At 39.1% G+C, this 27,340-nt stretch overlaps 1 protein-coding gene across 1 annotated transcript in view; it reads left to right on the top strand.

Moving 5' to 3' along the window:
- The window catches only part of AUTS2 (activator of transcription and developmental regulator AUTS2), a 1,126,617-nt gene that overhangs the window by 363,063 nt on the left and 736,214 nt on the right, over positions 1–27,340 (top strand). The gene's annotated exons all lie outside the window — the stretch shown is intronic.

Raw genomic sequence — 27,340 nt, 5'->3', positions numbered from 1 at the left:
ATTATAAATGGAATTGCTTTCTTAATTGTTCTTTCCAATAGTTTGTTGTTAGTGTATAGAAATGCAAATGACTTTTGTATCTTGATTTTGTATCCTGCAGCTTTGCTGAATTTTTTCATTAGTTAAAATAGGTTTTTTTTTTTTTAATGTAGTCTTTAGGGTTTTCTGTACTCAAGATTATGTCATCTTCAGACAATTTTACTTCTTCCTTTTTGATTCGATGGCTTTCACTTCTTTTTCTTTTTTTTTTTTTTAAGAAACAAATTTTTTTTTAAATTTATTTATTATTTATTTATTATTTATTTTTGGCTGTGTTGGGTCTTCGTTTCTGTGCGAGGGCTTTCTCTAGTTGCAGTGAGTGGGGGCCACTCTTCATCGCGGTGCGCGGGCCTCTCACTATCGCGGCCTCTCCTGTTGTGGAGCACAGGCTCCAGACGCACAGGCTCAGTAGTTGTGGCTCATGGGCCTAGTTGCTCCGTGGCATGTGGGATCCTCCCAGACCAGGGCTCGAACCCGTGTCCCCTGCATTGGCAGGCAGATTCTCAACCACTGTGCCACCAGGGAAGCCCTCACTTCTTTTTCTTGCCCAGTTGCTCTAGCTAGGACTTCCACAACTATGTTGAATACAAGTAGTGAGATTGGACTACCTTGTCTTGTTCCTGATCCCAGAGGAAAGGCTCTTAGCTTTTTACTGTTGAGTATAATGTTAGCTGTGGGCTTCTCATATATTACCTTTTTTGTGTTGAATTATATTCCTTCCATACCTAATTTGTTGAGAGTTCTTATTATTATAGGATGTTGAATTTTGTCAAATACTTTTACTACACTTACTGAGATGATCATATGATTTTTGTCCTTTATTTTATTGATGGTGTGTATCACATTTAAAAAAAATTTTAATGCTATATTTTTCATTTATTTATTTGTTTACTTATTTATTTATTTATGGCTGCGTTGGGTCTTCATTGCTGCACACGGGCTTTCTCTAGTTGCAGCGAGCGGGGGCTATTCTCTGTTGCGGTGTGCGGGCTTCTCATTGTGGTGGCTTCTCTTGTTGCAGAATTCGGTCTCTAGGCATGCGGGCTTCAGTAGTTGTGGCTCATGGGCTCTAGAGCGCAGGCTCAGTAGTTGTGGCACATGGGCTTAGTTGCTCCGTGGCATGTGGGATCTTCCTGGACCGGGGATCAAACCCGTATCCCCTGCATTGGCAGGTGGATTCTTAACCACTGCACCACCAGGGAAGTCCCTGTATCACATTTATTGATTTGCATATATTGAAAATCCTTGCATCCCTGGAATAAATACCATGTGATCATGGTATATGATCTTTTCAATGTGCTGTCAAATTGGGTTTGCTAGTATTATGCTGAAGATTTTTGCATCTATGTTCTTTAGGGATATTGGCCTGTAATTTTTTTTTTTTTTTTTTCTTATAGAGTCCTTGCTGCCTTTAGAATCAGGTGATGTGAACCACAAAAATGAGTTTGGAAGTCTCTCCTCCTCTTCTGTGTTTGGAGGAGTTTGAGAAGGATTGACATTAATTCTTCTTTACATGTTTTGTGAAATTCATCAGTAAAGCCGTTTTTTTCCTGGGCTTTTCTTTGTTTTTGATATTTTCTACTACTGATTCAATTTCCTTAGTAGTGACAAGTCTATTCAGATTTCTGTTTCTTCATGATTCAGTTTCGGTAGGTTGTATGTTTCTAGTAATTTATCCATTTTTTCAAGATTTTCAAATTTGTTGGCATATTATTTTTTATAGTAGTCTTTTATGACCCTGTGTATTTCTGTGGTGTGAGTTCTATTGTCTCCTCTTTCGGGTTTTTTTTTCTTTTAATTAATTAATTTATTCATCCATTCATTTTTGGCTGCATTGGGTCTTGCTGCTGCACGCGGGCTTTCTCTAGTTGCAGCGAGCGGGGGCCACTCCTCATTGTGGTGCGCGGGCCTCTCATTGTGGTGGCCTCTCATTGCAGAGCATGGGCTCTAGGTGTGCGGGCTTCAGTAGTTGTGGCTCGCAGGCTCCAGAATGCAGGCTCAGCAGTTGTGGCACACGGGCTTAGTTGCTTCACAGCACGTGGGACCATGGGCTCAACTCCCAGACCAGGGCTCGAACCATGTCCCCTGCATTGGCAGGTGGATTCCTAACCACTGCGCCACCAGGGAAGTCCCTTTTTTGTTTCTTACTTTATTTATTTGAGTCTTCTCTCTTTCTCAGTTATTCTAGCTAAAGGTTTTTCAATTTTGTTTATATTTTTCTAAACCCAGGTCTTATTTTTATTGATGTAGTGTTTTTCTAGTCTGTACTTAATTTATTTCAGCTCTGATGTTTGTATTTTCCTTTTTACTGCTAACTTTGGGCTTAGTTTCTTCTTCTAGTTCCTTGAGGTGTAATGTTAGGTTCTTGTTTATTTGAGATATTTCTTTACTTCCTAATATAGGCATTTTGTCACTATAAACTTCCCTCTTAGAACCGCTATTGCTGCATTCCATAAGTTATGATATGTTGTGTTTCCATTTACATTTGTCTCAAGATATTTTTAAGTTTCTTCTTTGATCTATTGATTGTTCAGGAGTGTGTTGCTTATTTCCACATGTTTGTGAATTTTCCAGCTTTCTTGTGTTAATTATTTCTGTTTTCTATTGTGGTTAGAAAAGATACTTGATATGATTTTAATCTTCATAAACTTGTTAAGACTGGTGTTTCCTGTCATATTCTGGAGAAAGTTCCATGTGTGCATGAGAAGAATGTGTATTCTGTGCTGCTGGATGGAATGTTTTATATATGTCTGGAAGTCTCATTTGGTCTAAAGTCCAATATTTCCTTACTTATTTTCTGTCAGGATGATTTTCCTGTTATTGAAAGTAGGGCATTTAACTCTCCCACTATTATTATGTTGCTATGTATTATTGCTTTCAGATCTGTTAAAATTTGTTTAATATATTTAGTTATTCCCATGTTGGGTGTGTATATATTTACAATATATATACAAATCTTCCTGATGAATTGAACCCTATATCATTATGTAATGACCTTCTTAATCACTTGTCCCAGTTTTTGACTTAAGGTTTATTTTGTCTGATGTAAGTATAGCTGTGCCAGCTTTCTTTTTGTTTCCATTTGCATGGCATATCTTTTTCCATACCTTCACCTTCAGCTTATGTGTGTCCTTAAAGCTGAAGTGAGTTGCCTGTTGGCAACATGTAGTTGTGCTTTGTTTTTTATTTATTCATCCACTTATATGTTTTTTGACTGGGAAATTTCAACAATTTACGTTTAAAATAATTATAAGGTAAAGATTTGCTATTGCCATCTTTTTAATTGTTTTCTGAGAGCTTTGTAGTTCCTTTGTTTCTTCTTTTCTTGCTGTTTTCTTTTGTGATTTCATGGTTTTCTCTAGTGGCATGCTTTGATTCCTTTATCTTTTGTGTATCTACTTTAGGTTTTTGCTTTGTGGTTACCATGAGGCTTACGTAAAACATACAGTGTATTTAAAGCTGGTGACAACTTAACTTGATTGCATATAAAATTTCTACCCATTTATTTTTCCCCTGGTTGCCCATATCTCTTGAAAGATTTGGGAAGTTTTCAGCCGTAATTTCTTTAAATAAGCTTTCTGCCCCTCTTGTCTGTCTGTTCCTTTTGGGACTCCCATAATGAGAATATTGTTCCATTTTGTGGTATCCCATGATTCACTTAGGTATTCTTTACTTTTTTTCATTCTTTTTTCTCCTCTGGGCAGTTTGAAATGACTTGTCTTTGAGTTCATAGATTTTTCTGTTGATCAGGTCTGCTCCTGATGCTCTGTATTGCAGTTTTCATTTCCTTCATTGAATTCTTCAGCTTCAGAATTTCATTTTGGTTCTTTTTTTATGATTTCTATCTTTCTGTTGAACTTCTCATTTTGTTTCTGTATCTTTTTTTTTCTGATTTCATTGAGTTGTCGATCTGTGTTCTCTTATAAGTCATTGAGCTTACTTAAAATAATTATTTTTAAATTCTTTCTCTGCAATTCATAGATCTCCATTTTGGGGGCGTCAGTTACTGGGATATTATTGTGTTCCTTTGGTAGTTATGTTTCCTTGATTTTTGTATGTGTGTTTTGTGTTTTTTGTTTGAAATAAGCAAAAATATGTGTTGATGTTTGTACATTTGATGGAACAATCACTTCTTCCAGCCCTTATGGATTGGTTTTGGTAGGGAAGCATCTTCACCTGTGGGAGGGTGTTAGGGCACTGGCTGGTGGGGTGTGGTGGTTCTGGCTCTGGAGAAAGCCCAGTAGTGTAATTTCTTTGAACCTTTATCAGCTGATGTAAGCACTGGGGAAGACAACAGTGGTCCTCATTGGCAAAGGCTGCGGGTGCCTGCAGCATCAGTGAGTACTTTTGGGGTCTTCAGTGGCAGAGTCTCCTGAGTAGCTCCTCTTTTTTCTTCCATGGGGTTGTCATGGCTGACTGGACCCTTTAAGGACTACTTTTGTTCATGAATTAGCTGCGTAATTTTGCAGGGAGGAGGTTTGCGGGGGACAAAGGCTACTATCTCTTACTCCACTATCTTGCTGATGTGTCTCCCCCAAACACATTTGGAGCATGTGCAGAGTGTGCTGTGTTTTCCTATAGTTCAGTCTTGTCTCTGTCCTTGGACAGAGGCAAGGAACCAGATCCAGCAGCTGTTTGGCTTCATTACTTTACTAACACTGCCTTCACAGTGCTAGGGTTGTGTATTTCTGCCTCTTACTAGTCCTGGAAGTATAATTAAAGGCATAGACAATTGGGTAGAGATACAGGATTCACTGGTTTTCATTGTGGTGATGGTTTTATCATTTTGCATGTATCAGCCAATATGATGAACCTTTTATAGTTTGGCAATCTTCTGCTCAGCATCCTCTAGGACTTCTCATTTCACTCAGAATAAAATCTCAGCACTTGGTCATGGCCTCTGAGGTCCTAAATGACCCCTGCTCACTTTCATTCCCTCTGTCCCTCTAGGCCTCCACAAGTCCCTCCTTCTGTAGTTCCTTGGACTGTTTACACTGCCTAGGTTTCTCTGCCACATATTGTCACATGGTGGGTTTTATCTTGCCCCTTAGATCTCAATTCAGACTTTACCTCTTCAGTGCCATCTTCTCTGATCCATGTTTGCCCCCTTTACGTATTTCTTATTATGTCATTTTTCCTTTTAATTCCTTAATAGCACTTGGAACCATCTGAAATTATCCTATTTGTAAATGTATTCACTTTATTTCGGATTTTTTTGTTTGCCATTTCTTATTGAAAGTTAAGTTCAGTGATAGCAGGACCTTTAGGATGTTATTTGCTGTTATATCCTCAGCACTTGGTACATTGCCTGGCACACAGTGAGTGCACTAAATCAATATTTGTTGGATGAATGTATGAATGGACCAAACAAGCCCCTGTAGTATGGCAGGTGTTATGTTGGCAATTTAAAAAAATAAATTAGATTTACTTCCTGCAAACAATGTTTTCCATAACCTGGAATTGTTAGTTGGAATTTTTTACAGAAATCCAGAGTTAGGCTTGCTTGGAAAAATAATCTTCCTGATCATAATGCCTTTTTCCTTCCCACCACTGTGGCTGTTCTTGGCTGTAAAGCCAGTTTTCAGGTCAGAACTTTATTGATTTTAGCCAAAGGCCAATGCAAACTTTCCAGTATTTCTAAGGGTCTCTAGACCTTCCACCTTGACTAGGACTGTACTTCTTTCTTGAAGAGCTAAATTTTTTGACAGTTAAAGGGCACAATAGAAATTGTACACATTAACATTATTATTCTGTGTATGTTCTGAAAAATTATCCACATTTGCTGTGAAGACTTAGTTATTAGCAGATTAAATAATATTCCTTTCAATTTTTAGTGTAATATTTCTGGTACACTGCCACGTCTGAGATTCTGATTTAAAAGTGGGAAACAAATTAATAGCAATTATTTGGTTAAGTTTTGGGTTACTTCTGACTCGAATACTGGTAACCCTTTCCCATTCTTTAAAAATAATTCTTTTAGATTTAATGAGTTATGTCTTGGAGTTGCAGAAGCAGTAGGTTTGACATTTAGGACTAGGTCCATAATATCTGGAGATAAGCTTTGCAAAACCTGCATTTGGACTGTGTGCCTATGGTTACAAAGACAATATTGAGATGAAAAGATTGAGGATTTTAAGTCTATAAAATTTTAAAGCCATTCCTCATCCCATGATTATTTCTCTCAGATGGATTAAACATTTTACAGCTATTTATAAAAGAGTAATTTGACACTGTAATTCAGTTCCCATGACAATCATAGAACATTGGATCCCTAACTGTGTTAAACTAGATTAAATGAATAGGTGATAGGAGGGCTGTTCTAGATTAAAGGAGGCTAAAGAGATATGACAATCAAAAAAGCAGAGTGTGAGTTGAGCTTTGATCGAATCCTTGGTTGAGGGAAATGCTCTAAAGGTCATTCGGGGACATCTAGGGAAATTTGAAAGTTGGACTGTATTAGATGATAGTATTGAATAAATATTAAACTCTTGAGTATGTTAATGATATTGTAGTTATGAAGGAGAATATCCTTGTTCTCAGATTCATGCTTAGATAATGGGACGAAGTATCAAAGTTTGCAGCTGTTTTCAGGTGGTTCAACAAAATTGTGTATGTGTAGAAGGCATAGAGTGGGGAGAGAAGGAAAGGGGAGATGGGACAGGAGGGAAGGAGGCAGAAGGTGGGCACATCTGACAAAATGTTAATTAGTGAATTTTGTAACAAAATATTACAATTAGTGAATCTGAGCAAAGAGTATATGGGCGTTTGTTGTACTCTTTTTTTCAATTCCTCTTTGGATTTAAATATTTTCACAAGAAAGATTGTGGGAAAATATAGTAAAGAGAAGCTAAGTTTGGAAAAGCAGTGATTAAAGCAATTTCTCATCACTTCCAAACTCTGTGAAAGACTACTTGCTGTCTAGTTTCCATCTTTGTTTAAGTACTGATCTTGATGATGAAATAGTTTTTAGTTGGTACATTTAGATTCTGTTAATGGAATCTGCTCATAAAACGTTTCTATGTAGACAAATAATATTGTTTAGTATATCAGAAATCAAGATTAGGAAGGTGCAGTAGAAGGAAACTGCCTATAATCCCAAGCATCTACTGGGTTACTTGCCAGTAGGAGTATTTTGTTTTAAACTTATTGTGTGAATGCCCAGGGAGAGGAGAAGTGTGTTTACCAGTTTTGTTTACTATTACCCTCAGTGTGGAATTTTGAGTATTTGATTGGCTTTAAAATATCTAGTTCATTTTCATATGTGCCAGGTGATACCTTATTTCAAACTTGGAAGGTAAAAATAGTCATTGTTCTTCAAGCCAGAAAGACTTCTGGGGGGTTGGGGCAAGGAGGAAGGAGAGAGGGAATATGAAACGAATGATTATCTGAGTGTAACTTTGATAATGCATCTACTGGCTTTACTAAACCTGCCTTTACATTGTTGCTGGCTTCAGGGATGTGGTAACTGCCTCTTGAAAGGTTGGTGACTCTAGTGACATAAAGGATGATATTTGCCTCATTATAGAGTCTTTTTTCCTGCAGAGAATTAACAGTCTGACTTGTCTAACAGTCTTCTCTTTGTGTGGTCCATATTCTTCCATGAGCCCATTAGAAAATCTAAAAAGATGAGTTTATAATTCTTCTAGCCCAACCTTCTTTCTCTTCAGAGGAGACTGTTTTTCAGGGCAAGGTGCTACTTGGGCAAGATGGCAGAGCTGGCTGGTGCTAGCGCTGGAATTCGGTGCTAGTTTTCCTAGCCTCTATTGTGCATCATGTCATCATTTAAACAAGATGACAAGCTTCTCAGATCCATTGTACGAAGATCCTGAAAGAATGGATAACATTTAATGCCACCTGTCACATATATCATATGTTGAGTTGTTTATTGTACATGCTCCCCTATAAACTGTAAACTCCTCTGGGGCAGGATTTTTGTCTGTTTTGTGTACTGCTGTTTTCCTGGTACCTAGAACACTGGCTGGAAGGTGATAGGCACCCAGTAAATATTTACTGAATGAATGATTGTACCAGAACCAAATGACTAAGAATAGATTCACAGCTGCCCATGTAGCAGGATTTCAGGGAAATAATGGATTGGCTAGAGTACCACACCCCCATGTAACTAGCTTGTGGTCTAAGGTGAACAATTAGATGCTGGTTTCCTGTTTAATTTCCAGTACTCCTGGGAGTAATACATTAAGCTCCCTCATCTTAGAGATTTGCTAACTTAATGTGAATGATTTTAACAACCTCTTCCCTAGGAGCACTTTTTAATGAAAGATGGGGTAGAACATGAATAAATAGAAGAGAGTAAAGATGGGAAAAGTGCTGAAAAAAAGGGAAGATGAGATGTAAAGACAGGCTTTGAGTATATCATGATTTTGAACAGGACAACTTTACTGGTATTTGGGTTGAGAAATGCTTTGGAATAAATTGCATGGTAATATGTCTGTCAAATTCATTCACGGTCCTGTGACCCCAGGAATTTGTAACATGCAATCATCTGCAACTCAAGATGGCCTTGAATTTGGTGAATCTCTGCTAATTCAATTCTCAGCACTGTGTGTGGGCAGTCCTAGAACGTTTTAGTGGAATAAGCTGTTGCTCTCTGGAGAGTGTGTTGACCTCATGGTTGAAAATGCTGTCACTTTATGTGCAATGCATTGTATGTCAATTATTGTGCATCAGTGTTGCCTCAGTAAACCTGTTTGAAAAAATGCTGACACTGTAAGTGTTTTGAGGAAATGTTGAGGATCAGATTCACTTATTATGTGCCGAATTCTAGTTTAGGTAAAAAGTTGTTGAAATCATGGATCCAAAATGATGAATTAAGCTCCTCAGAATAGCTATCAGAGAAAAGACAGCTTCTAGCCTAGTGTCTGACACATAATAGTTATTTAATAAATATTTGGTGTGTGGGATGAGTGGAAAGTAGACAGAGGAACGGTTTTTTGTGACTGGCTGGTCATTTAAGTTGTGAATGTAACCAGGCTCATGGTTCCATGGATTGTTTCTATTTTGAGGCTTTAGATGGTATCCTGACAGTTGTTGCTGCTGTCTAAATGTGTGCACCTGGACATCAGGTAGACATGGGAAAAAAGAGTAAATCTGTTTTCCATACAGAAGAAAAGTAATTTAAAAATAAAAATAGAAGTACAAAGCTTCAATCTGAATTTGTGCATGCTACTTCACCTTCTTGCGTCTCGATTTCTTCATCAGTAAAATCGGGCTAATAATGTTTACTTCATAGGGTTGGTTGGTGAGGATTAAAAGAGATAATCTCTGAAAAGGCATTTGGATAGGGTGGTGCCTGGCACGGTGTGTCCATTGGAGTGTTAGCTCTTCATGCTGGTGGCCATATTTATACAGATTTAAGGCTGAGAGACTAGAGCTAATCTTCAGTCAATAGAAGAAGTACCAGGCAGTGGAAAGAGGACATATGGGATCTTGCGAAGAGAGGAGAAATTTTGTGTTTAATTAATGTGAAAGTCATTAATTGGTGAAGATGATGGGGGCCTGGGAACTGGAGCAGAGAGCTGGAAATGCAGCATCTTGTGAGCACAGGTCTGTCTTGACCTTCCTAGAGGGATCAGTACAGGGACCTCTTCATTCCTTCATTTCCCTTTACTGCATAGTAGAGTTTAATTTTATTTGTGCTTTTAGTAAATTGATTTGAGGTCCAGGGAGACCTGCTGAGGTGATAGTGTAGGAAAGCAGTTCAGAAAGGTAAAATGGAAGACAGACCTGGGCCACAGCAGTGTGAATTAAACATTTTGTTTTTCCTGTGGGATAAACAATCCTGTGATACCCAGGATTGCCCCATCCATCCAGGTGTTCTGTCAGAATCATGACAGGAGCGGCTCACTAACAGGAAACCAAGCTGATGAAAACAGATGAGTTGGCTGGTTGTCAGTGTATTTCAAATGATCTTGCCTGTAGGTAGCCCTTGAGTGAGAACTTACTTAAAACATTTAAGGAGAGAGACCATTGTTAACACATTTGGAGAACAAGTATGAGTCATTTATTACTGCATGACAATAGAAGAAATGCAACTTTAGACTTACATTTGGGAGCTTATTAGATAAATTGAAATGTAATAAGGAAATTAAACACTATGTGATAATGATAATCTAAATCATTAGGAATTAAAAGTTATCATAAAACTTTGGTTGATTATGATGTGTCATTGTAGGTGCATCCTTGGTATAAAAAAGAAAAAGGTACCATTCTGGCGAGTGATGTTGTACTCACCAGAGTGCATGGGGGAGGCTGTGCATGCGTGGGGGCAGGAAGTATATGGGGACTCTCTGTACCTTCCTCGCAGCTTTATTGTAAACCTAAATATGCTATAAAAATCTTCTAAAAAAATTATTGTAGAGCTGAGAAAGACCTTGGAACTCATCCAATCTCAACCCTTTACTTTAAAAACTTTGGAAACTGAGACTGAAATATAGGCAGTTATTTTCCCAAAATTACATTGTGAAATACAGAGTTTACCTTGATATCTGAGTACTTTCTACACTAAGATATCTTTTGTCTTTATTTTAAAATAACTAGGTGGGTATCTGAGGGTAGAACATACCTCCTCTGTAATATACCTATAATGTTTTTGCTTATATATACTGTATGCACATATACAAGGTCTCCCCTCAAAATGGGAAAGACACAATTAGACAAAGATAACAGGTGTTGAAATCCTTTTATTCTAGAGCCCAGAAATCTCATGTTTGTCCACTGGTCGTATCCTCTTCATGGCATTTTTGTTGATGCTCCTGTCTATTGTATCACTTAGTGGTTGTGTCCCTGTGGGATGGGAAAGGAGCACAGGAATTCAAGGAACAAGTGATGATTGGTGGTTCCCTTCCCCACTAAGCTCATTCACAGATCTGCTGATGGGAACATACGAGACATCATCATCGTCATCATCATCACTTACTTTGTGCTTTAAAGTTTGCAACATATGTTCACAAGTTATGTAACTTTGTTATCACTGCTGTCATTTACAGCAGATATTATTATAATGGTTTTGCAATATACAAGTGTATCAAATCAACAAGTTATATACCTGAAACTTATACAGTGTCATATGTCAATTACATCTTAATAAACCTGGGAAAAAATAAAACAGATACTATTAGCCTAGCATTAAGATGTGAGAAGCAGAATTCAGAAAAGCCACTGAAAGGGTGAGATTAAACTCAGATCTTCTGAGTCTAAAATCTGTGCTCTTTCTAATATAAGGATAAGTAATATATTCTTGCTCTGGAAGCTTCACAGCCTGGCATGACTACATAAGAATAAAAAGAGCAGGTGATATATAATGATTGATTAGGTCACATATGATAGTGCCTGATCTGTTGCATAGTAATGGTTGAGCCGGAGTGGAGGGGTAACCAGTCTGTGTACCTCTAAGTGTATTTGGAACAGTCATCCAGGAAGGCTTTTTGGTGATGATACTTGGAGGAAGTTTGGGATGGTTGTAAAGAAATGTGGTTTCACCAGAGCTGCAGAATCACATAAAAAGGTAGTACTATCTTTAACATAAATTGCTGGCACATCTCTGAATCTTAGCCCCAACTCAAAATTTTATGGGTTTAAGAATCACAGGGCTAAGGGGTAAACTAGCTAAAAGCATCTGAATTTCAGGAACTCAGTGTTTTAAGAAATCTGTCTCCATCCCTCAGCAGGGCTTCCTCTGTGTTGGCTTCTGTGGTATAGAGGCAGAGACGACTAATGTTCTGCCAGCTCAGCAGTCCTGGGAGAGTGAGCCTCATTCTTGTCCTTTCCAACAAGAATCCTGCTGCCACCCTTCTGTGGTCTGACGTTGATCATGTGGTCATTCTTAAATCAGTCACTTGTGGCTGGATCTATGTGACAACCACACCCTTTGGTGGGATGACTTTCATGACCCTCTCAGCCCTCCCCAAACTGCTGGGACCACAAGGTAAGTGGGGTTAAGCCTTCAAAGGGGACTTAAGCTGCGGTTATCAAAGAATGAAGAAAAGGTGCTGAGGCAGCAAAAACAATAATAGGGTTTAAAAATATATTTTAAAAAATTCTGATTTTCTTTCTCTTTCTAAAGTTGGGAGGAGGAAGGCGATCTCTTTTAAGGCCTAATTCAGAATAAAGTAGTAGGAGATTCTCCCTGGTGGAGTGAAAGTCATATAATACTTGGGACAACAACCTTGAGAAAAGCCAGAGCTTTGAAGGAGACAAGAACAGGGCTTAGGCAGTGTGCAGACAGAAATCATAATGCTACCTGCTTCAGGCCCCAGGAAAACCTAGCTTGTGGTGGTCATAGCCATGAACCTCTGTCAAGCTTCAGGATTGCTTTGGACGAAGAATTAAGAGAGATTTATTAATTGGGCTCCCACTAATACGTCTTTGCTTAACACGTTCACAGTTCAAAACGGGGAAGTCAGGAATTGAAGGAATCTGGTGCTAGACTAGGATACTGACTGAATACCAAGCCCCTTACTTAATTCTGACTCTCAGTTAAGTATTAATACATATAATTGTTTCATTGATTTGTCTAAATAATATTACTGCAATTCTCAATAATTATTACAATAATAATGCATAGACAATTTTCTCTTCACACTCATACTTTTTTTATGCAGATAGTTCTTAAGCTATTTCCTTTACCCTAAAATATATGTTAGATCCTTGCCCCTGGAAATTGAGGCATTGGCACTGAAATCAGCAGAAAGTTTTAAGTCTAGTTAAGATATTTAGTCTCAGGGAATATTTAAGGTATCTACAAAAGTTGTTTTTTCAGTCATCTCAGTTTATTCAGTCAGTCTTCTAAGCGTACAAGTAAACCTTCAACCTTAACAATCACAGCTTCATTATTATTACTTCTCAGATTTGTGCTTGCTCCTTAAGTCTGTCTAAATTGCTCAACAGTAGTTTCTTGTCCACAACTTGTGTGGCCTCAGTTTTAAAACACCCTGAGGTTGTTACTGCCAATTCCTAACTGCTGTAGTATTTGTAGTAATTAAATGCTAGTGGTTGGAGGTTTAGGGAAGATTTGAGGATAACTGGTTCCAAAAATATCCCTGTGTGTGTTTGTATGTGTTCTCGTGTTTGTGTGAATATTTTTTGGAGTAGGAAGATGATATGTTTTGATTAGGCATTTGACTTTGTTCAGAGTGTTCTTTGGAAAACCTAGAGCTTTTCAGTGGGATTATGGTATGTAATAACTATGTTCTGATAAAATCAGAGGTTTAGCAATTCAGGTAACAGATTATCTCCCATTCATTGGCATGCTGATTTGTGGACAGATATTTCTCCCTGTTTTGTTTTCTTTTTTTTCCCCATTAATTTATTTATTTTTGGCTGCATTGGGTCTTCGTTGCTGCATGCGGGCTTTCTCTAGTTGCGGAGAGCGGGGGCTACTCTTTGTTGTGGTGCGCAGGCTTCTTGTTGCAGAGCACAGGCTCTAGACACGCGGGCTTCAGTAGTTGTGGCATGTGGGCTCAGTAGTTGTGGCTCAAGGGCTCTAGAGCGCAGGCTCAGTAGTTGTGGCGCACGGGCTTAGTTGCTCCGCGGCATGTGGGATCTTCCCGGACCAGGGATCGAACCCATGTCCCCTGCATTGGCAGGCAGATTCTTAACCACTGTGCCACCAGAGAAGCCCATTTTCTCCCTGTTTTGAACTAGCTCCCCAGGCACTCTCTCTTGCGGTCTCTTCCACCAGGCAGACAGATGAGAATTAAAAATAAATACCACATGTGATTTAGCTTAGGGTTTTGTGCGTGTGCGTGTGTGTGTGTGTTTTCTGCTTGTGGGAGCTGTTTAAACTCTGTGGAAATTCAATAGAAAAGATGCATTGTCCAGTAGTCCTGATAGCATCAACTGGCCCTTTTTCCCTCCTGGGGAAGGTAGCATCCGTTACTTTGTAGGGCCTGACTGCTAGAATTGTTCCCAGAGTTCAGGACTTCCGAACCACAATGGGCTCTACCAGGCTTTGTGGCCTTAATAAGCCCCCCGTTATTGGCACTTCAAATATTGGTATACCTATCAAGTCTGGCCGTGAGTCAGGAGAGGAGAGGCTTTCTTTAGAGCCACCACTGATGGATCACATGCTTTTTCTCAAAAGAGCAAACAAGCACTTTTTGTTTAGGCTCAGTAATACTTGGCAAAGAAATACAGCTGTAATTATATATCCTAGTTCTTGTTCTTTTCTCCCCTTCTATGTTTTACTCCCCCACCCTCAACTTTATGTAAAAGCAGCTAGCATTGGGTCTGAAATAAATGTCATGAATGAATAATAATTTCTTTCATTTACACAGTAATTAAACCTGTTGAATGCTGACTTAATGCTTTACTGCACTCTAATTTGACTGGAAGATTTGGCCTTTGTGAATTCAAAGAAAAGGGAAAAAAATAGAAATTAAATACCTACTGAGACTATTAAGGAGGACATTTTTCAGAAGGGTTCTTCCTCCTTCTATTTCTCATCTTCTCGTGTTTGCCCTCTGCTTCCTGGGATACTTAATACTTAAGAGTTGTTCTACAGATCATTCTTCAGTTTTTATGCCCAGCAGTGCCCCAGCAGCAAGGCACCCCAGGTTCAAGGCCATCGGCTGCCCCTGCACATAGAAGGATGAGGGCCTGTTCTGCTGCCATCATCAGAATTGTTGCTGCTTGTCTTCTGGAGGATTAGAGTTCTTTCTGGTTGGTTTCTACATTCCTTTCCTTCTTAACCCATAGAATTCCAGTTGGTGAGTCCATCCATCGGTCTCTAAGATCATGCTTGACACCCAAAATTTACCTGAAAGCTGGTGGATGCATCCCAGCCAGGAGTATTTTGGGAATTTGTACTTCTCTACTGAAAATGTCTGCCTGTGTACAGTCTGAGTCACTCAACCTGTCTTTCCCAGAGTATCTTCTTCTCTAAGGTGGGTCCAGTAATGGGAGTTGGCAGCCCACTTTGCTATTCTTGGAGGAAAGTATCTTCCAATACCAGTTGGTGTTTTTATCTTCTTTCACCATGAGGACTGACTGGCCATTTTCATAAGTAATTCATTCCCAGAACTCCCTCCACGGGAGCTTGTAGGTTCCCTCGGTGATGGTCACTGACCCAGCAAGGGTACTGCTCTTTATCTGCTGAATAGAGATTGTTGGAGGTGCTGTGTCACAAAAGGCAGAGCAGGTAGGAACTCTGGGATCCCCTTCAGGAAGCTGCAGCGAGCACAGTGCACGAGGAGCACCAGCTTGAGGAGGTGTGCTACAGGGGGCCTCATTCTCTGCTCCCTCGCTCTGTCAGAGGAGCTGGCGGTCAGGCCCAGGTGGTTAAGCCTCTCTGAGTCTGTGAGAGAAAAGCCTGATTGTGTTTTGTGCACATTGCGTCCTGTGTAGATTGTGGATAGTGGGGGCTCCTTTGCAGGGCTGTCTGGGAGTGTTGACTTGAGTTTCAGGGTGTAGAAGGCCTGGCACATAGCCAGAGTCAATAAATATTAGTTCCTTACCCTCATCTGGAGACAAAGAGAACAGAAGTGTTTAAGTATTTTTTTATCAAGGAATCTCCCACAAATACTCCCCTCCTCACTACCCAGTGCCAATATTTACATGAATTAATTTTCTTTTCCTTCCCTTCTTCCTCCTGCCCACTCATCTCGCTTCCCTTTCTCTCTAAAGTTATACCAGACTTGTTCAGGATAGATTTTTTCTTTATAGAAAGTTCTAAAAGCTTTAAGACTTGTATTCGGTATATATTTTTAATAAATACTTTTATGTTATATTTGTTAAAATACATTTGGAAGCATGGACGTCATAAAGATAAAGCCTGTTTACTCATCAACTATGTTAAATAGTTTATGATTGTGGGTTCCTTTCAAATACACCTAGATTAATACATGTGCTATGTGTGTGTGCATGTGTGTGTATGTATATATGTATATTTATATATATAATGCACACACACAAAAGTATTTTCTATTTTGCCATAGTTTGAGTGCTTACTTTTGCGCTAAGTACTGTGATAAATGCTTTTAATGCTTTGTTATGTTTATTAGGTCACTGTTTCTCATACTGTTTGATTTTAAGTGTTCTGTAGGGTACCTGTGAAAAACTACATATTCCCTAACCTACCCCAGACCTACTAAATCTGGGTATTAGAATCTAAATCTTTAGTGTTCCAATCTGGCTCTATGTTGAAATAACCTGGAACTGGAACATTTAAAAAAAACAAACAAACTCAATCCCAGCCCATTTAAATCAGCACATTTTCAAGATAGGCCTGGGCATCATTTCTTTAAGCTCCTCTGCTGGTTCTCAATGTGCAGATAGGGTTGAGATTTAACAGTCTGTCTAGGTGTTCTTATTATCCGAAACCGAAACTAGAAAATGAACTGGTTTAGTTCATTTAATCCTTACAATAACCTCTTGAGGCACAGCTGGCATTTTCCCTATTTTCAGATGAGAAATTAGAGATTTGGAGAGACGTGAGGTACTAGTACCGAGAATTAGAGTCAACTTGTTCTTTTAAGTCTTATAATCAAACAGTATTCATAGTATTACCATCTACTTGGAGATGCACATGTATTTTTATTTGATGGTCACAATCTACATATGAAATGCTGGTTTTGACATGAAATTAAATTGACCAACTCAGTATGCCTCGGAACCAAGTATTTGTGTGCTAAGTTCTTACGAATATAGATACCTGCAGATAGACATCATAAGTTCATTTTGTTACGCTCAGTGGCAAAGAGAATGAGCTTGACCCTTGGGGTTTATAACTAACCTATAGACTTGGGTGGACTTTAAGTGAATTGGAGGGCAGAAACAATTTAATATTCTGCCATTTCTAGAGGTGTTTCCGCGAAACACTTTGGTGTATATTTCATGAGACCTGCCTTCTCAGCCATAAATTCTTTTTGAATGCACCCAGTTCCACCTCCTTCCCACCTCTTGTTTTCAAGTGACTTTGTTGCAGGTACTGTGAATGCAGAGGAGTGACTCAGTTATTCTTTCTCTGTAGAAACAATGGCAACACGGAGTAAATCTACCTCAAACTATAAATATGAACCACACTCACATTTTTTTTTTTTTTAATTTATTTATGGCTGTGTTGGGTCTTCGTTTCTGTGTGAGGGCTTTCTCTGGCAAGTGGGGGCCACTCTTCATCGCGGTGCGCGGGCCTCTCATTATCGCGGCCTCTCTTGTTGCGGAGCACAGGCTCCAGACGCGCAGGCTCAGTAATTGTGGCTCACGGGCCTAGTTGCTCCGCGGCATGTGGGATCTTCCCAGACCCGGGCTCGAACCCGTGTCCCCTGCATTGGCAGGCAGATTCTCAACCACTGCGCCACCAGGGAAGCCCCACATTCACATTTTAAAAAACAATTCCTGTAACTCTAAGAGCTCCCTGGGGGGAACCTGTGTCTAGCCTTCTGAACGGACCACATGTGTTGGAATGTTGCCCTTCAGTTTGAGCAAGTTCCTTAAAGGTGCTTGGTCCTGTGCATTTGAGATGATTAATTTTACTCTTATAATGGCTTAAAGAACCATGCTTGTGCATCCATGTGTGTATTCATTTGTTTTGCAAATATTTCTTGAACTCCTACCATGTGTCAGGTACTGTTGTAAATACTGGGGTGATAATATCCAAACCAAGTAGACAAAAATTTGCTGTCATGGAGCTTAAATTCTAATGAATAATATAAGAAAAAAAGTAAGTACGTAAATCTTAAAGTGTTTTGGAAGGTGAAAATTAGAGGTAGAAAGCATGTAAGGAGGAAAGCCTCTTTATCATAGTCGGAGAATTGTGGAATTTTTAATAAGGCAGTCAGGGTGGACCTCACTGAGGGGACTTTTAAGCAGGTATTTGGTGGAGGTAAGGGAGTAAGCCATGCAGATATCAGAGGGAGATCACTTCAGACAGAACACACCTCCACTGTCACATCTCTGGAGTATGAGGCTTAGCTCTGTAGGATGTGTCTGCTACCCACCCGTAGGAATTTTCTATGTAACATCACCCACAGCCCCACGCATTGGGATAAAGGTTGTACGAAGTTATAATCTTTGATGGCTATGATTACATCATTAGCACTTGAAGGAAAGGAAGGGGACTGTGAAATTTCCCTAAACATAGCTAATTTCTGAACTCTGAACAGATAAAATTTCAGTGCCCCATAATTTTTCCATCATTATGTTTTTACCTTGATGAGTAGGTAGGCAGAAATGAGTGGTGTCTGAATCAGAAGTCATGGATTATAGGTCTAGTTCTACCACAATTACCTGTTGGACTTAGGAAGAAAAAATACTTAATTTGGTCATGAATCTGTTTCTGCTGTCATAAAATGAAGGTAGTTTTTTTCTTCTACTTGTTCATCATCAGTGAAGACTAGATGAAAAAGGGTATAATGCATTAAATTCTAAAGGACTGTGTGAATATGACTGACTTTTTGCAAAATTTACCTCAAACAAGGACAGAACGTTGGCTAGAAAAGTGTGTTTAAATTAACCTTTCCCCGTCCTTCCCAAGTTTTTATTGAGAGCCTACCATGTGCAAAACCCAGTGGTGGCCACTTTAATTCCTTTCTTGGAGGAACTCCATGTTTCTCGTAGGTCTGAATTTGTACACTGTCACTCAAAAAGTTCATCAGTGACAAAAAAAATAGGAACCTAATAAAAAAAGTAGTGTAGGTTTTCACATGTTAAATGATTACCTTAAAAAAAAACACCAAACCTACATTAACATGGCACTGTGTACTGAAAGAGACCTGAGGTTTGCTTGTATAAGTGGGCAGTGGGAGGGTTGCCGCTTGTGAATTATTGTGAAGTGGTGGAAGAAGGTTGTCTGAAATGGGTGGAAAGTTGTGACACCAGATGTGGATGGGAATGGCCCATAATGCACACAAATGTTTGTGGTATGTGTGCGTGTGTGTGTGTGTGTTTTGTACATTCCTACATAGCTCAGTTCAACTGGGTGCAGTTTTCTGAATTCACCTAGTATTTATTTTTTTTCAGATTGAAAAATAGTTGATGTACAATACTGTATAAGTTACAGGTGTACAATATAGTGACTCACAATTTTTAGAAGTTATACTCCATTTATAGTTATTACAAAATATTGGCTATATTACCTGTGTTGTATGGTAGATCCTTGTAGTTTATTTTATGCATAATAGTTTATACCTCTTACTCCTCTACCCCTTTATTGCCCGTCCTATCTTCCCTGTCCCCACTGTAACCACTAGTTTGTTCTCTATCTGTGAGTCTGCTTTTTTGGTTTCTCAAAAAACTAAAAATAGAACTATCATATGACCCAGCAATTCCTCTCCTGGGTTTATATCTGAAAACAACAAAAACATTAATTTTGAAGAGTTATATGCACCCCAGTGTTCATAGCAGCATTATTTACAGTTGACAAGATTTGGAAGCAACCCAAGTGTTTATCAACAGATGAATGGATAAGAAGATGTGGTACATATATACAAGGAATATTACTCAGCCATAAAAAAGAATGAAATTTTGCCATTTGCAACAACATGGATGGTCTTGGAGGGTATTATGCTAAGTGAAATAAGTCAGACAGAGAAAGACAAATACTGTTTGATATCACCTAGTATTTCTTATATATGAAATTATACGCAAGCAAATGCAAAATTCATGTTATGCTCAAATCGTTCCTACTTATATCAATTGCATTAGAACAGATTCATATTTTCAGAATTAGCTTTGTATCAGAAGTATCTGCACAAAGAGACATAATCAGTCTGATATAATTATAGAATTACAAAGAGAATAGAATGAGTGGAGTATAATTTGCAAAGGGTAGAATGGCAGGAGTTAGAAGAGGTAGACAATGGTGGGATCAAAAATAGTTGTGTATCCTGTGTCACTCACTAGGCCCTCAGATTGTGCTGTAATCATATTGTCCTCTATTCTGATTTTTAAATATTCTTGTAAAGAGCTGTGAAGTTATTACAGATAAAATGTCAGTTATGTCCAGTTGTACAAATTAAATTTAGTCACAAAATTCAAAGAACAGCAGTGGAACATCTAATCCTAGTGAACATTAGGAAATACCTTTGTGGGCTCTCATCTCAGAGATGAGATGTTTGCCTTTTTCAGCCAGAAGGATGGTATGGGAATTGTTTGGAATGTAGAAGCAGGAGAGAGAAATAATTCAGCACTGTGTTCTCCCTTCATCTTTTTATTCCAACAGAGAGACGTATCTTTCTATCTTTTGCTCAAATTATCGAACACAAACAGGAGCAAGTTAATAAAAGCAGATGACTAGGAGAGTCCCATCTGCCCCATCTCCAACCTTTCTCTCTTCAACCTCGTTTCTACCCAGATTAGCAGATGGCACCAGTTCTTGGCCAGTGTCTCTAGTTATCTGATTACAAGGGGTTGTTCTTTTGCCTGCCTCCTTTAAAGCAACAGCAGAAAAATTGGTCATGACTGACTGTATGCCCATTGGCCAGGGCACTGATTCCTGAGGACTAGACAGAAGCTTGGAATTCAGCCAAGCCTTCTGTATTGCATTAGGATGGCCTGACAGCAGAAAGTTAGGGTGGTCTGCCTGATAACAGAAAGCTGGGTTGATTTAAGCTTGAGCTTTTAGATACTGGAAGGCTTGTTCAGTGCTGGCTAGAAAGAAACTAGTAGTAACAAATCTCAAAAACCATTTAAAAAAAAAAAGCAGGGGCTCTTTTAAGTTTTGTTCTGAGAATAGTGATTACTTCTTTTTTTTTTTTAAAAAACATCTTTATTGGAGTATAATTGCTTTACAATGGTGTGTTAGTTTCTGCTTTATAGCAAAGTGAATCAGTTACACATATACATATGTTCCCATATCTCTTCCCTCTTGCGTCTCCCTCCCTCCCACCCTCCCTATCCCACCCCTCTAGGTGGTCACAAAACACCGAGCTGATCTCCCTGTGCTATGCAGCTGCTTCCCACTAGCTATCTATTTTACGTCTGGTAGTGTATATATGTCCATGCCACTCTCTCACTTTGTCACAGCTTACCCTTCCCTCTCCCCATATCCTCACGTCCATTCTCTAGTAGGTCTGTGTCTTTATTCCCATCTTGCCCCTAGTTTCTTCATGATCTTTTTTTCTTCTTCTTCTTAGATTCCATATATATGTGTTAGCATACGGTATTTATTTTTCTCTTTCTGACTTACTTCACTCTGTATGACAGACTCTAGGTCCATCCACCTCATTACAAATAACTCAATTTCGTTTCTTTTTATGGCTGAGTAATATTCCATTGTATATATGTGCCACATCTTCTTTATCCATTCATCTGTTGATGGACACTTAGGTTGCTTCCATGTCCTGGCTATTGTAAATAGTGCTGCAGTGAACACTGTGGTACACAACTCTTTTTGAATTATGTTTTTCTTAGGGTATATGCCCAGTAGTGGGATTGCTGGGTCATATGGTAGTTCTATTTTTAGTTTTTTAAGGAACCTCCATACTGTTCTCCATCGTGGCTGTATCAATTTACATTCCCACCAGCAGTGCAAGAGGGTTCCCTTTTCTCCACACGCTCTCCAGCATTTATTGTTTGTAGATTTTTTGAAGATGGCCATTCTGACTGGTGTGAGGTGATATCTCATTGTAGTTTTGATTTGCACTTCTCTAATGATTAGTGATGTTGAGCATCCTTTCATGTGTTTGTTGGCAATCTGTATATCTTCTTTGGAGAAATGTCTGTTTAGGTCTTCTGCCCATTTTTGGATTGGATTGTTTGTTTTTTTGATATTGAGCTGCATGAGCTGCTTGTAAATTTTGGAGTTTAATCCTTTGTCAGTTGCTTCATTTTCAAATATTTTCTCCCATTCTGAGGGTTGTCTTTTCATCTTGTTTATGGTTTCCTTTGCTGTGCAAAAGCTTTTAGGTTTCATTAGGTCCCATTTGTTTATTTTTGTTTTTATTTCCATTTCTCTAGGAGGTGAGTCAAAAAGGATCTTGCTGTGATTTATGTCATAGAGTGTTCTTTACATTTAGGTCCTTACATTTAGGTCTTTAATCCATTTTGAGTTTATTTTTGTGTATGGTGTTAGGGAGTGTTCTAATTTCATACTTTTACATGTACCTGTCCAGTTTTCCCAACACCACTTATTGAAGAGGCTGTCTTTTCTCCATTGTATATTCTTGCCTCCTTTATCAAAGATAAGGTGACCATATGTGCGTGGGTTTATCTCTGGGCTTTCTATCCTGTTCCATTGATCTATATTTCTGTTTTTGTGACAGTGTCTTGATTACTGTAGCTTTGTAGTATAGTCTGAAGTCAGGGAGCCTGATTCCTCCAGCTCCATTTTTCTTTCTCAAGATTGCTTTGGCTATTCGGGGTCTTTTGTGTTTCCATACAAATTGTGAAATTTTTTGTTCTAGTTTTGTGAAAAATGCAATAGTGATTACTTCTAATGGTGAGTGGTGTAGTGCTGGGTGATGCACAATGCAGGATTCTTTAGTTCCAATTCTGCATTTGACCTCTCAGTAAAGGAAAACGAGCTTCTAACTAAACAGGGGAAAATCAGATTTGACAGATGAGTTAGAAGTTCAAGGTGGAAGAATAGGTTGTAAGGGAATACCTGTCCACCTGCAGAGAATGGACTCAGGGCTCCTGATGCCAGTGGATTATAGACTCACCATCATCTTTGAGGCCATGTGTTTTGACTTTAATAAAAACAGTGTAAGTAAATTCTATAACCTTTTGTTTGGATCCTGGACAGTATTTCAAAACAAGTGATAGGATACCTAAGCACTGAGAAAAGAGTACAGTGCTTGCAGAAAGCCAGCATGTATTCCTCAGTTCCTTCCTTAGCAAGACTGTGGGACAGTAACTCAGGGGCATGTCATAGACACAATTCATTTGGACTTCAGCAAGATTTTTGGCCTTGTCTTCCATGATCCTTTTGTGAACAATTAGAAAAATATAGGTTCGGTGGCATTATGATTGTCAAGATTTATAATTAATTTCATTATTATTTCACTGGTTAAGAACATTTGTTTCACTCTGGATAGGACCTGGACCTAGAGTCTGTCATACAGAGTGAAGTAAGTCAGAAAGAGAAAAACAAATACCATATCCTAACGCACATATACGGGATCTAAAAAAACAGTACTGGTGAACCTAGTGGCAGAGCAGGAATAAAGACGCAGACGCTGAGAACGGACTTGAGGACAGGAGCGGAAGGGGAAGCTGGGACAAAGTGAGAGAGTAGCACTGACATATATACACTACCAAATGTAAAACGGATGGCTAATGGGAAGCTGCTGCGTAGCACAGGGAGATCAGCTCGATGCTTTGTGACAACCTAGAGGGGTGGGATAGGGAGGGTGGGAGGGAGGCTCAAGAGGGAGGGGATATGGGGATATACGTATGCATATAGCTGATTCACTTTGTTGTACAGCAGAAACTAACACAACATTGTAAAGCAGTTACACTCCAATAAAGATATATATATATATATATATATATATATATATACACACACACACACACATAAAATAAGAACTGACTAGGATCATTCTATAAATGTCTGTCCTTGGCTCTATCTTATTTAAATTTTGTCTTTGAGATGAAGATATGGTTACAAATGTTTCAAAAATAGGAGGGATCATAAATATGGTGGGTGGGAAAAACAGGACACAACTGGATTTTGACTATCTGGGTGGTGGCCAAAATAAGGTTTAAAGGTAAGGGTTAGGTAAACTTATGTTCGAAAACCCAACTGTGAAAAAAGAAAATAGAGAGGGGTGACATGATTTTCCGCTGACTCCTTCCGTGAGTCAGCCGTGTGTCTTTGGCCGGCAATGAAGCTAATGCTATTTTTGAGTACCTTAACAGAAATGTAGAATAAGATGGTTGATATGTGACTGCTCTGTTTATCTTTGGGGAGGAGGAGATGGAAAAATTTAAGGTAAGATTTGCCCAGAGTGTCACAGATAGTATTAATGGTCATGTTCTGTACATTTCAGCTTATTTGTAAATCACTCTTGATCTTTAAATTCAAAAGATCCAAATAGCTGTGGAAACTCACTGGATTTAAAACCTACCTTGGGAAAGAGAAAATAAAACTGTACTCAAAGAGGGATCTTCAGATAGTGGTGTTTTTTTTTTTTAAATTAATTTATTTATTTATCTATTTATGGCTGTGTTGGGTCTTCGTTTCTGTGCGAGGGCTTTCTCTAGTTGTGGCAAGCGGGGGCCACTCTTCATCGCGGTGCGCGGGCCTCTCATTATCTCGGCCTCTCTTGTTGCGGAGCACAGGCTCCAGACGCGCAGGCTCAGTAGTTGTGGCTCACGGGCCTAGCCGCTCCGCGGCATGTGGGATCCTCCCGGACCAGGGCACGAACCCGTGTCCCCTGCATTGGCAGGCGGATTTCCAACCGCTGCGCCACCAGGGAAGCCCCAGATAGTGGTTTTAAAGACATTTAACTTGTCTAATGTCAATTAAAAAAAAAAAAACAACTAAGTAGTTGTAAGAAAAAGTCCATGCAGGATATGTGAAAAACTTGGCAGTTAAACGAAAGTTTGAGGAAACTGACAGAACAATTTTCATGGAGTAAGGTATGAAGTTTGCATATTTTATCATATGATGAGTTTAAAAATTCAGTCCCAGATGTATTTTTTGCTCACCATGTGTGTGATATACCATAAGCCATCAGCGATTTGGAACTTATAAATGGCATGCTTCCTGTTCAGTAAAAGACAATAAACTAACTAAGGAGGAACTAGAAAAAGTTTCAAGGTTTAAGAGATATAAAACTGATCAGGAAGGGCCTCTGACTACCTCATGCTTCGTTGGTAGAAATCGTGAGGACGAGCTAGGATGAGAATCATGAGTCTGAGGTTTTGGCAGACTTAGAAGCACAATCTTTTAAAATTGATTTTTGGAAACTGTTCTTCATTACCCACTTACAACATCTTATTCAGATTTGTGGCACAGGTTCCTTCTAGTTATAAAATTGATCTGGTACTTAGAGATCATCATTCTAATTCATTACTTTCATTTTAGAAAACTGGAACTTGATGCTTACATACTTTATAAAGTGTTTGGACTTAATTTAGTTCACTAAGATTTTTATGCTTATAACAGCCTTCCCCTGGGTCTGTAATTCCCTGGAGGTAGGGATCATATTTGATCCTGTCATTTCTTCAGGGGCTGGCACACTGCCTGGCACATTGTAGGTACCTAATAAATATTTATGAATAAATATGGAGGTAAGTAGTCTAGGTATTAAGATCGAGACCCTCATTTTACACAGTAGAAATTTGAGTCTTTGATTGTTTATATGGCCTAGCTTTTCGGAGCAGAAAGGAACCGTAGAAGGGAACACACACAACTCCTGTTTCACAAATAGGAAGATGAGGGTTCCTGGAATTTAATAGGGGAGCTGATGTCTGAATCTGGCAATTGGCACATTGTCTCTCACTCAAGATTTACTGCTTATTCTCTTGGACTCAGGATGATTTGGAGAAGGTAATGCAGAAGGGAGAGTTGAATCAGTATCTTCAGTCTATGCCATTTTTTCCTACCCTAGCATGCCCACAGGATCTAGAGCACATCCCTCTTTAGTAATTCCATCTCTTATTCACAGGTGAGTCTAAATCCACATTTTTGCTTTTATCATTAAGTGAAGTGTAGGCACTGTTTAAAGTGTAGGCACTACACTGTCCAGTGCAGACACCATTTAAACGTATAATTTTGTAGCCAATCTGTTTGCCATATATACTTTGGTGATGACACATTAATGTGACCCCTGGTTAACTTCTGGTTGTTTGATTGCATCTTTTCATTGAGTTACTTCATGTGATGCTGTTTCATATTTATGTTTGGTGTCTTGTTTTGTTCACTGAACTAACTAAAAAATTATAATCTCATGTGAAAATTAGGTTTTGTTATATGGCTCTTAATTAAAGCATAGTGTTGAAATGGGTATCAAACTGATTTTTTTTAATTGCAGAGAATTCCATTAAATGTGTAAGTTATGATGCTTTCAACCATGAGTATCAGAAAACTGACTCAAACTTGCTTAACCAATAAGGAAGTTTATTGGGTCACATAACTGGAAGTCCAGATGTGGTGAGGACCTCAGGTTGGTTGATTCGGTGACTTAATGGAGTGTCTGTCCTCAGAGACCTCATTTCTTTCTGTCTCATCTGTTTGCATTCATAGTATCAGCATCATCCCTAAGCTATTTGTGCATGGTTACTGGTAGCAGTCAGGGCCTCATGCTTTGCTCACAGGTAATTGCAGAAATGTGGGAGTGTGGGCAGGGAGATTGAGAGAGATCGAAAGGAAGCTGACTTCTCCCCCAGACAGAATAAAAGTCCTCCCTTCTGTCTCTGGACCAGTTTAGGGCATGAGCATAAGAACTGTCACTTTGGGTTGGCATGTCTTGCTTAGGCCTGAGTTCCTCACCAGTTGCTGGCAAAAAGGATGAGAGGACTTTAAGGGGCTTAACCAGGCCTGGAGCTGGAGTCATTTCCTCAAGTGGTATGACCCCCTGCACAGTGGGGGAGTGTGGAATAAATGTTGGGGAGTCAACTTTTTTTGGCTTTGAGTGGCTCTCAAACCAATGATCGCAGTTGGCTAAATCTCTTATCAACAACAGTACTGGTTTTCTCTGTTATGAGTGTTACCCCAGGCTGACAATATGAGAAAGGTACAGCAAAATGCATGGGATATAGATTACTCTCTCTGACCATTGCTTATGTTTATTTCAACTTCAGTAAGTCAAGGAGAATTAATAAAAGCAGTAAGATGGAGTGATTGATCATAAGATACTCCCTTCAAGGGAACTTGGGAACTGCTGGACAAAGCAGAAGAGAAACAGTTGCCAAATAAGGCTCATTATCAGGTGTATAATTCAGGGATGCTCACATGTACTTCTCTCATCCTCAGTTTTATTGATGTTGGGCTGGGAAGCTGCGGGAAGGTTTTGGGTGAGGAAGTCATATGCTTTATTTACATTTTAAAATGATGACTGTGGCCACTGTGTTGAGCACAGGGACCAAGGTGGAAGCAGGGAGACTGGTTAGGCAGCTAACACAGTAAGCATCCAGGGGAGAAAGGTGGGAGCACAGAGCAGGGGGTAGAGGTAGAGGTGGTAGGAAGTGAAGGGATTCTGCAGTTGGCTGTTAGAACTGACAGGATTAGATATGGGATATGAGAAAAATAGACTGTTAACCTGAAAATGCACTATACTTCAATTAATTGGATTAATAAAGTAATTACTATATCATTTACTCTTTTGTTGTAGTAGAAACTGGAAGAGCCATTAGCAAATAAGATCTAACTTTTATTGAGTACATATCATGCACTAGA

This window comes from Balaenoptera musculus, chromosome 15 (genome assembly GCF_009873245.2).
Source record: "Balaenoptera musculus isolate JJ_BM4_2016_0621 chromosome 15, mBalMus1.pri.v3, whole genome shotgun sequence".
In the NCBI taxonomy this organism is placed as follows: Eukaryota; Metazoa; Chordata; class Mammalia; order Artiodactyla; family Balaenopteridae; genus Balaenoptera; species Balaenoptera musculus.
The sequence above is the reverse complement of the archived record's forward strand: the minus strand, read 5'-3'. Positions and strand labels throughout refer to the sequence as shown.